We start from the raw sequence: 8,784 nt of genomic DNA, 5'->3' as shown, positions 1-8,784 counted from the left end.
ATAAAAGCAAGTAAAGTTGGGCCAGATATATTTCGTTTGAAATGATGATTTAACGTGTCACATCAGCTTATATTACGTGTTTTCGTCTGGTTGTTCCATCAATAAGACTAATATTTAACGGCAAAAATAGATTCAACTTTTAACAGAATAATTGTTTTCCTCTTAGATAAAATGTAGACACCTCTATGATATCATATCCAATATCAGCAAGGTGGAAGAAAAGCAAAGATCAGAAGGTTCCACCTCCTACATTAAATTATTAAATACCTATTAGTGGTGGGCTTACATTAAAGATAAATTACGTCTAATACTACTTAATATTTGGCTTAACAGCTAAGAGATTACTTAACATCATTTTCTTATTTCGCCTTTATTAACTGTGGGTCCAAATATCATCTTTTCTTCTTCTTTTTCTCAAATGCGTTGAAATTGGTAAATGCATTTTCTCTTCTGTTCACGTTTATGCCCTCCCTACCTTCAGAAGCATGTCCACAACAATCAATTAAAGTAATACTTTAAAAATAAAACAAATGTTAACTTTATATAAAGTTTTAACAGTTTAATAATTTTACTTATTCAAGCTCTGTAGGCTAAGTCAATAATGGTGTACAGTACATTATGTACTTAGAAAAAGCACCATGTGCTACACCCTTTCCTGCTTTAATGGATTCCTTTCTTATATACTACAAAGAATGATCAGTGCCTTAATGTCAAAAAGAAGAGAACTATTCTTCCATGAAACTTGGCATTCTCGCTTGGCTATTTATGGACGTATTCCATGGCCACATAAACTGTTCATTAAGTCCCAAAGAAATCAAGAAACAACGGATGTTCTTCGGTTGTTGTTTTACTTCACCCTACTGGTATGGCCATCACTGCAAGAAGAATCATTATATAAATAATCATTCAACCAATAGCTTGGCACTTGCCTAAGCATCAAGCAACAACACTGGTTAACGTACTTGCACACATTACATATAAACTCATCATACATAATTTTTCTTGTATCAAGATATTAAAGATAATAATACATTTACATGTCATGATACATATTATTCTCTTGTCGTTTCTTCATTGGCATATATCGTTCATTTCATTATTTCGATATTTCATATACCATCATTTTCATGAATTTCGCGTACATACCGGTAATAGTTCATTTCAAACTCATATTATCTCACTTCAGAAATTTGGCTGTTATATCATTTAAATATCAATGGTTACATTTATTTCAGATCAATACCAATAATAATCTATAAATCTTTCAATTCAATCACATAAGTCTTTTACCGTTTCTTTTTGAATCGAAGAACGACTTACGGATACGAGTACATCGTTCTTAGGTGTCATAGTCCAACTATGGTCTTGCACATATAAACATTGCCATGGTCCGACCATGGTCTTACGTTCATAGTGCCATAACCCAGTTATGGTCTTATCTGTCAATTCATTATTTGCCACAGAACGATTGTACTCAATCCCGCGTTCAATCTAAATTGAGTATTAAATTTGATAATATATTTCCAATAACAATTCAATTTGGCTTTCATTAGTTAATATCACATACTATCACATTGTGCCATTATTTATCTCATGAATATTTAGTTCATGCTTTCTATTCACATTTTCATATTCAATTCACATTTTCAAATTATATTTCACAATCACGTTTCTTTTTATGGCTCAACTGATTCATTTCGTTCAATTTAACTTTTCAATTAATTAACCTTATTAACAAACTCGGACTTTGACGGATACACAGATCCAACCAAACACACCAGAATGGCACCCAGTGCCTCATCGGATAGTTCGAAGCAATAGTTGACACCCAGTATCTCATCGGCCAAGCCGAAGTAAGTTGGCACCCAGTACCTCGTCGAATCTATCCGAAGTAACAGTATGACACCCAGTGTTTCATTGACTCAAGGTCGAAGTATCCCTGAACACTTACAATCCTATGGCATGCCAACTATATCCGACTCAGCCCGATTAGCTAATAGGGTATTCAAATCATTTTTCTATTTCAAATTCACTTTCAATTTAATCACAATTCAATTCAGATTCACTTCCCACTTTCTAATCAATATACAATTTAATACCAATACATATTTCAGATATTCACATATAATCATACTTCGATTCAATTCAAACCACTTTTCAATCAATACACAATTCACATATTCACACATAATCATAATTTAATTCACTTTTATTCAATTCATATTTTTAATTCATTTTCCAATCAAATTCAAATCACTAATTATTTTTCAATCAATATACATTTCAAATACTCACATATTTTCTTCATTCAATTCAATTTAATTCAATTCAATTCAATATTATCATTTCAATTGCTTACCTAATTTTACTTACCATGCATTTTAATTAAAATATAACAATTAATAATAAATAGATTTGAATTACAGTAATACAAACACATATTTCTTATTCAATTCAATTTTCTAAATTCAGTTCAATACTAACACACACACACACATATATATATTATAGTAATTCAATTCATAATTTAATTCATACATTCTTTCTCATAATCAATCTCATTTTCAACTTTTCATTTCAATTTATTAACTTAAATAAATAAACAATTCATTTTATGCAATTTGGTCATTTTTGACATTTTTACAAAATTACCCTAAAAATTTACTTTTATTCAATTTAGTCCCTGAACCTATAACATGTAAATTAGCTATTTTAAGATAAACTCATATTAGCTGAATATTTACATATACTTTTCCTCCTCCTCCACTCCATTCCACATCCTTAATGTGTATAACACACTTAAACAACATTAATTATAATTTTACTATTCACTCATATGTATATTCAAAGCTGTTTATCCAAGTCAGAGTCACTAAATTATTTTTATCCGGAGGTACAGAGCTCCAAATTACAATCTGTTAATTTTTCCTGAAACTAGACTCACATATCTTCTTATCATAATTTTCAGAATTTTTGGTTTAGCCAAATAGTACAGTTTATTCCTTAAAGTTTTCCTTATTTTGCTGTCTGACAGTTCCGACCACTCTTCACTAAAAATTAATTACCTCATCGTACGGGATTCGGATGATATTCACATTTATTTATATTAAAAATATACTCATTTAGGATTTTTAAGCATGTAAATTTTAACCCCTAATTATTTTTCTCCAATTTTTGATGATTTTCCAAAGTTAGAACAGGGGAACCCAAATTCACTCTAACCTTGCCTCACAAAATTTATTATATCTAATGATTTACAATTTCATTGCTTAAATTGTTTCTTCTATAAGAAACTAGACTCAATAAGCTTTAATTCCATATTTTTCTCATCCTCTAATTTGATTTCAACGATTTATGGTGATTTTTCAAAGTTAACCTACTGCTGCTGTTCAAAACTGTTTTAATGCAAGATATTGATTACTAAGTTTATAACTCTCTTATTCCCTTTCTCTATAATATTTCCCATCACTTTCACTTATTTCCCTTCACTAATATATCAAGAACATAAGACCTTATATAGGAAAACTCTACTATAACATCATTTCCATGCTTTTTCAATAATATCAAACTTAGAAGTATATTGAAATCTTGATGTTCTTACCTTGTGCTATTGATTTCAGTCTTTAACTTGATTTTCTCTCTCCTCCAGCTTCTATTTCTTGAATCTAACTTGACATTCTAGCTCCCCATTGTCTCATTATTTTTCTCTCTTAGAAGCTATGGAAATTCTTTTGATTTCTAGGTGGAAATAGTGAATTTTTTATAAAAGGACCAAATTGTAAAGAAAGGAAAATTTCTTTCTTTTCCTCCCTTTTATATTAATCATTTAATAATAAAATAATACTAAAAATCTTAATAAAATCTTAATAAAATAATATTTATTTAATTAATTATTTAAAAATATCACAAACATCATCATTACCTTCTAGAATTCTCTCTCTCTCTAATTGATCATTTTTCTCTTTATAATATTTTGAAATTCCATCATTGAGTCATCACTTAATTTGGTAAAATTACAATTTAGTCCCTCAAAATTCTTCACCTTTTCAATTTGGTCTTAACTCGTCCATTTTCCTTAGTTTCTAGATTATTCCACCCTTAAAATATTTACACTATTGGTCCTTCAAATTTTTTGTATTTACACTTTAACCCCTCAAATTTTGAGTATTTACTCTTAGGCAACAATGTTGACAAAACTCAAAATTACCCTTTTTATCACTTTATTTCTTTATTTTACTATATCAGGGATAATATTTTACTTTCTTACTGTAGTAATTTTCGGGGTATTACACCACTAGAACCTTCCACGTTACCTTTGCTAATGCTCAACTTTGACCTCACACGCTTTGCAGACCAAGGCTCCAACCTCGAAGGACTACGATATTTTTTCTTCCCACAATCTATACACCTACCTTGAACCATTTCTCTGGTTCTTTTTCAGCTAGCCTTAACCACCTTCTCTAGAACTTCACTCACTACCCGAGTCAATGCCTCAGTACCAACCTCCGGGTTGTCGCTACCTGAAGCTGGCGGTGTAATGGCCCAAATTCAAAGTTATCGGAATAGTGGTTTCGTAACCACAAATCCGATTTAAAGAGAAATATATTTTAATATTTTTGCATGAATGTTGATAATATAGGAAAATTGTATGAAAATATAGATAGAAAAATTTTACTGATTTAGCGGTTAGTTAGAAAAAGAAATTATTGAAGAAATTGGGTAAAAATAAGGTATCGAGACTTCGATCTCGTAAAACTGAGTCAAAAATATTTTTATAAATATTTATGAAGTGTTAGTAATATGGTATTAAAATTTCGTTAGAAAATTTTAATGTTTGGGTAGTCAATTAAGTAAAAAGGACTAAATTGAAAAAGGTGTAAAAGTTACTAGAAGGATTAAATAGCTCAATTGTTAAATGAGGAGGGACATAATATGCAAATAATCCTAAAAGAAGATATTTTGGGCGGCATACGCTGAGAAAAATCAGGAGAATTAGTGAAATAAGGGTAAAATGGGAAAATAACAAATTTTACGAACATAAAAATGGGACCAAATTGGAATATCTAGAATTCTCTTCATATTTTCTGCATTCTCATCAGCCAAAAACGTCCTAAGCGTTTCTTCAAGTTGTTTTTTCATGATTTTTGCACCAAGTGAGTTAATCCTTGCCTTTTTCTTGTAATTTTTGTGTTTCTAAGACTTTTACAACTAGGTCCTATTACTAAATTCATTAGTTTTTGATTTTATGAATGAAATTGAAGCTTTAATTTGTTTATGAGATGATTTTATTAGGCAATTTCAATAGAAATTGATTTGTAGGACCTAATTGTGAAAAAGTTTGGAATTAAAGTCTAGTGCTAAAATTCTGATTTCCAAAGGTTATAAAGTAGTTTAAAGTGATGGAATAATGTTTTAATTGAGAAAAATCAGCTCAATTGAGAGGTTAATTGAGCAAGGATTAAATTATCAATTATTGAAAGCTTAGAGAAAAATGGTAATTAACCTCATGCACTAAAATAGTTTGGACAGCTGCAGTAGGTTAACTTTTAAAAATCACCATAAATTGTGTAAATTGAATTAGAGAATTAAAAAAATATTGAATTAAAGCTTATTGAGTCTAGTTTTTCATAAAAGAAACGATGTAATCAATGGAACTGTAAATCATGAGATATAATAGGTTTTGTGAGACAAGGTCATAATGAATTCGGGTTCCCCTGTTCTGACTTTGGAAAATCATTAAAAATTGTAAAAAAAATGATTATGAGTTATAATTTATATGGTTAGAATCCTTAATGAGTCTATTTTCAGATGAAACAAACGGAAACATCATCCGAATTTTGTACAGTGAGATAATTAATTTTTAGTGAAGAGGGGTTGGAACTGTCAAATAGTGAAATAGGGGAAACTTTAAAGAATAAAATGTAATTATTGGCTAAACCAAAAATTCTGAAAATGTTATGGTAATAAGATGTGTGAGTATAGTTTCAGGGAAAATTAACGGATCTTAATTTTGAGTTCTGTAGCTCAAGATATAAATAATTTAGTGACTATGACTTAGTGAGACAGCTTTGAATGCACTATAAATAATAATGGAATTTTAGAGAATGTTACATATGAACATGAAATGTATTAGATTAATGATTAAATTTAATTATTTAGATCCAGAAAATTCAAATATGAAGCTAGATCGAGGAAAAGAAAAAGTTCGGGATTAGTAGATTTTTGTTTACGAACAAGTATTAAGGTAAGTTCGTGTAACTTGAATTATATTCTTAAATGCTTGAAATGTTTGTTATTGTTGTGAATATGAGTTGTATGTTTATTGTATGATAATTGATGAAGTATTGATATTCTTGATGAAAAGAAGAAATAAATCCCGGTTGAATGGAAGGAAAAATTCGATGGATCTCTAAAAGGGAATTGACGGTAAAAAGGATCTATCCCAGACGGGTGATCCTATCCTGATATAGCCCTCCCGAAGAATATGTGGAAAATGGAATTAGCCCGGACGGGTAATCCGAATTAGGGTCTAACTTTAGCCTGGACTGGTAATTCAGATCCAAGCTCATTAGAGTAATTGTCGTTGCAGGGGATTTAGCCTAGACTGGTAATCCTGACAATACTCTATTAGTTTATATTACAGGGGATTTAGCCTGGACTGGTAATCCTGCTGTAAGGATGAGGTTCGCGGGAGTGTGCTCTCTGAAATGGAAATGTGCGCACGTGAATATGAATTGGCGGACCCGGACTTGTACACTTAGGTGTACCCCTGGAAATCCATTGAAATGCCAAGTAGTTCAACGGGATAAATATGGAAAAATAACAAGGGAATGAAAAACATGGAATTGATGAGCTCATCAATCATGGTATATATATTATTGATACATGGAAATTATTGAACTAACTTGAATGTGGAGTTTGTGCATGATAGGGGAATAATGTATTGAATGGATGTATGAATGTTTATTGCATTGTATTTAAAATATTAGGTAAGTATAATTCTTGTTACATGAGCTTACTAAGCACAAAGTGCTTACTCTGTTTCATTTTCCCCTATTTTGTAGTGTTAAGAGCTCGGAGGTCAAATTTGGTCGGAGACGCATCACACTATCAACCTCGAGATCTCGGTATATAAAGAAACTTTATTTTGGAAATCAATGGCATGTATAAGCTAGTAAAGTAAATGTTAATGTGAAATGAATGTGTGGTTAGCCATTGGTATGGCTAACAAATCTTGGTTTTGGTATGTGATGAGGTTATATTATGAATACGTTAAATCTATCTTGAAAATATATTGAAATGGATTGGTTGTGTTGGATTGGTCTCGGTTTAAAATTGCAGGGAAGATTAGATATTTATAAAGGGGTTATATTGAGTTAAAAAAATTATTCGGTAAAATCTGGTAATGCCTCATACTCTATTTCGGCGACGAATACGGGTAGGGGGTATTACAGGCGGACTGCATTGGCTTCTGACTCTGGAACAGACACGTCCCAGAGAAGCTAACAACTCCTCGAGAGTTTCACCAGGCTGATCCTCACGATCTCGCTTATCACCAAATCCATATCGGTCTTATAATTTAAAAGATCTACAATTTCGAAACCAAATACAAAGATAAATATCTAGACACTACAATTCCAATCTTACGGAACTAATCTTACAATCTCGAATTTCCACTTGGACCAGCATCGGAGTCTCAAACTTTTTATTTTCCCAAAATCAGTGAAATCATTTCAAAACACTATGGTATGGTTTATCAAAACTATTTTTTACGAACACACATGCACACAGGTACGTAAAAACACAGGTCGAGTTTTTGCTAACCTAGCTTTGATACCACTAAATGTAACACACCAAAACTCGACCTAGAAGTTTCGACTGGATGTCTGAGGTTACATTGATCACCGAAGTGATCTAAAAGCAATTACAAAAAAAAATGTTTAATCCTGTTATGAACACAGTTTGCTAAAATTGAACTGAATTGTTTAACAGTTTATGGTTTAAAACAGTAGTTGTGTGGCGTTAAAAACATTTAGGAATAAACAATTTAAAGTTTTGCTTTCGTACAGTTTCAAAAAAAATTCATCCATTTTGCCAAACGTATCTCAGAATTTTAAAATTATAAGTTGTGCAAAAAACATGTTGTTTTCTCAAATGTGTATGAACCTTGAGATAATAGCAAAAACCAAATTAAAAATAGAGTACGAAATTTTCAAAATGATGTTCAACTCAAAATCATGTAATTTAATGAAAAATTAGAACCAAAACTCATACCACAGTTTATATAGTCGCTTTACAAATAAGACCTAAGGGAGCCATTAGAGAAGATTGAAGAAAACACTCGAAGAACGCCATCGGAATCAACTCGGAAGCGGATCTCCATCAAGATGGAAGATCTCCTTTTAATTTCTTTTGAAGTTTTATTGAGTTTCTTTATGTCTTGTGGTTATCCTAACTTTGAGATGTTTCTATTTAGAATTATGAACTAAATTCCCTAGATACCTAGGGAAGATGAAACCTATGATGAATCTTATTATTTGATTTCTGATTTTCGCCATAAATACTTGATTCTTGTTCTCAATTATGTATGCTTATTTCTTGTTTTAATATTTGTGGGATATTAATTCAAGCTTAATGTGCATATTTTAGTGGAGCAAAAGTCCCTGTTTAAGAGTAGATTTAGCATAATTGAGTAGAGTTGCGTGCAATCCTAGAAATAGGACGACATAAATCTACCGAATTAGAGTCAAATATAATAGGGAATCCATAGATCGAGTTAATAAG

This window comes from Gossypium hirsutum, chromosome D02, assembly GCF_007990345.1.
Source record: "Gossypium hirsutum isolate 1008001.06 chromosome D02, Gossypium_hirsutum_v2.1, whole genome shotgun sequence".
NCBI classification, from domain to species: domain Eukaryota; kingdom Viridiplantae; phylum Streptophyta; class Magnoliopsida; order Malvales; family Malvaceae; genus Gossypium; species Gossypium hirsutum.
The sequence above is the reverse complement of the archived record's forward strand: the minus strand, read 5'-3'. Positions refer to the sequence as shown.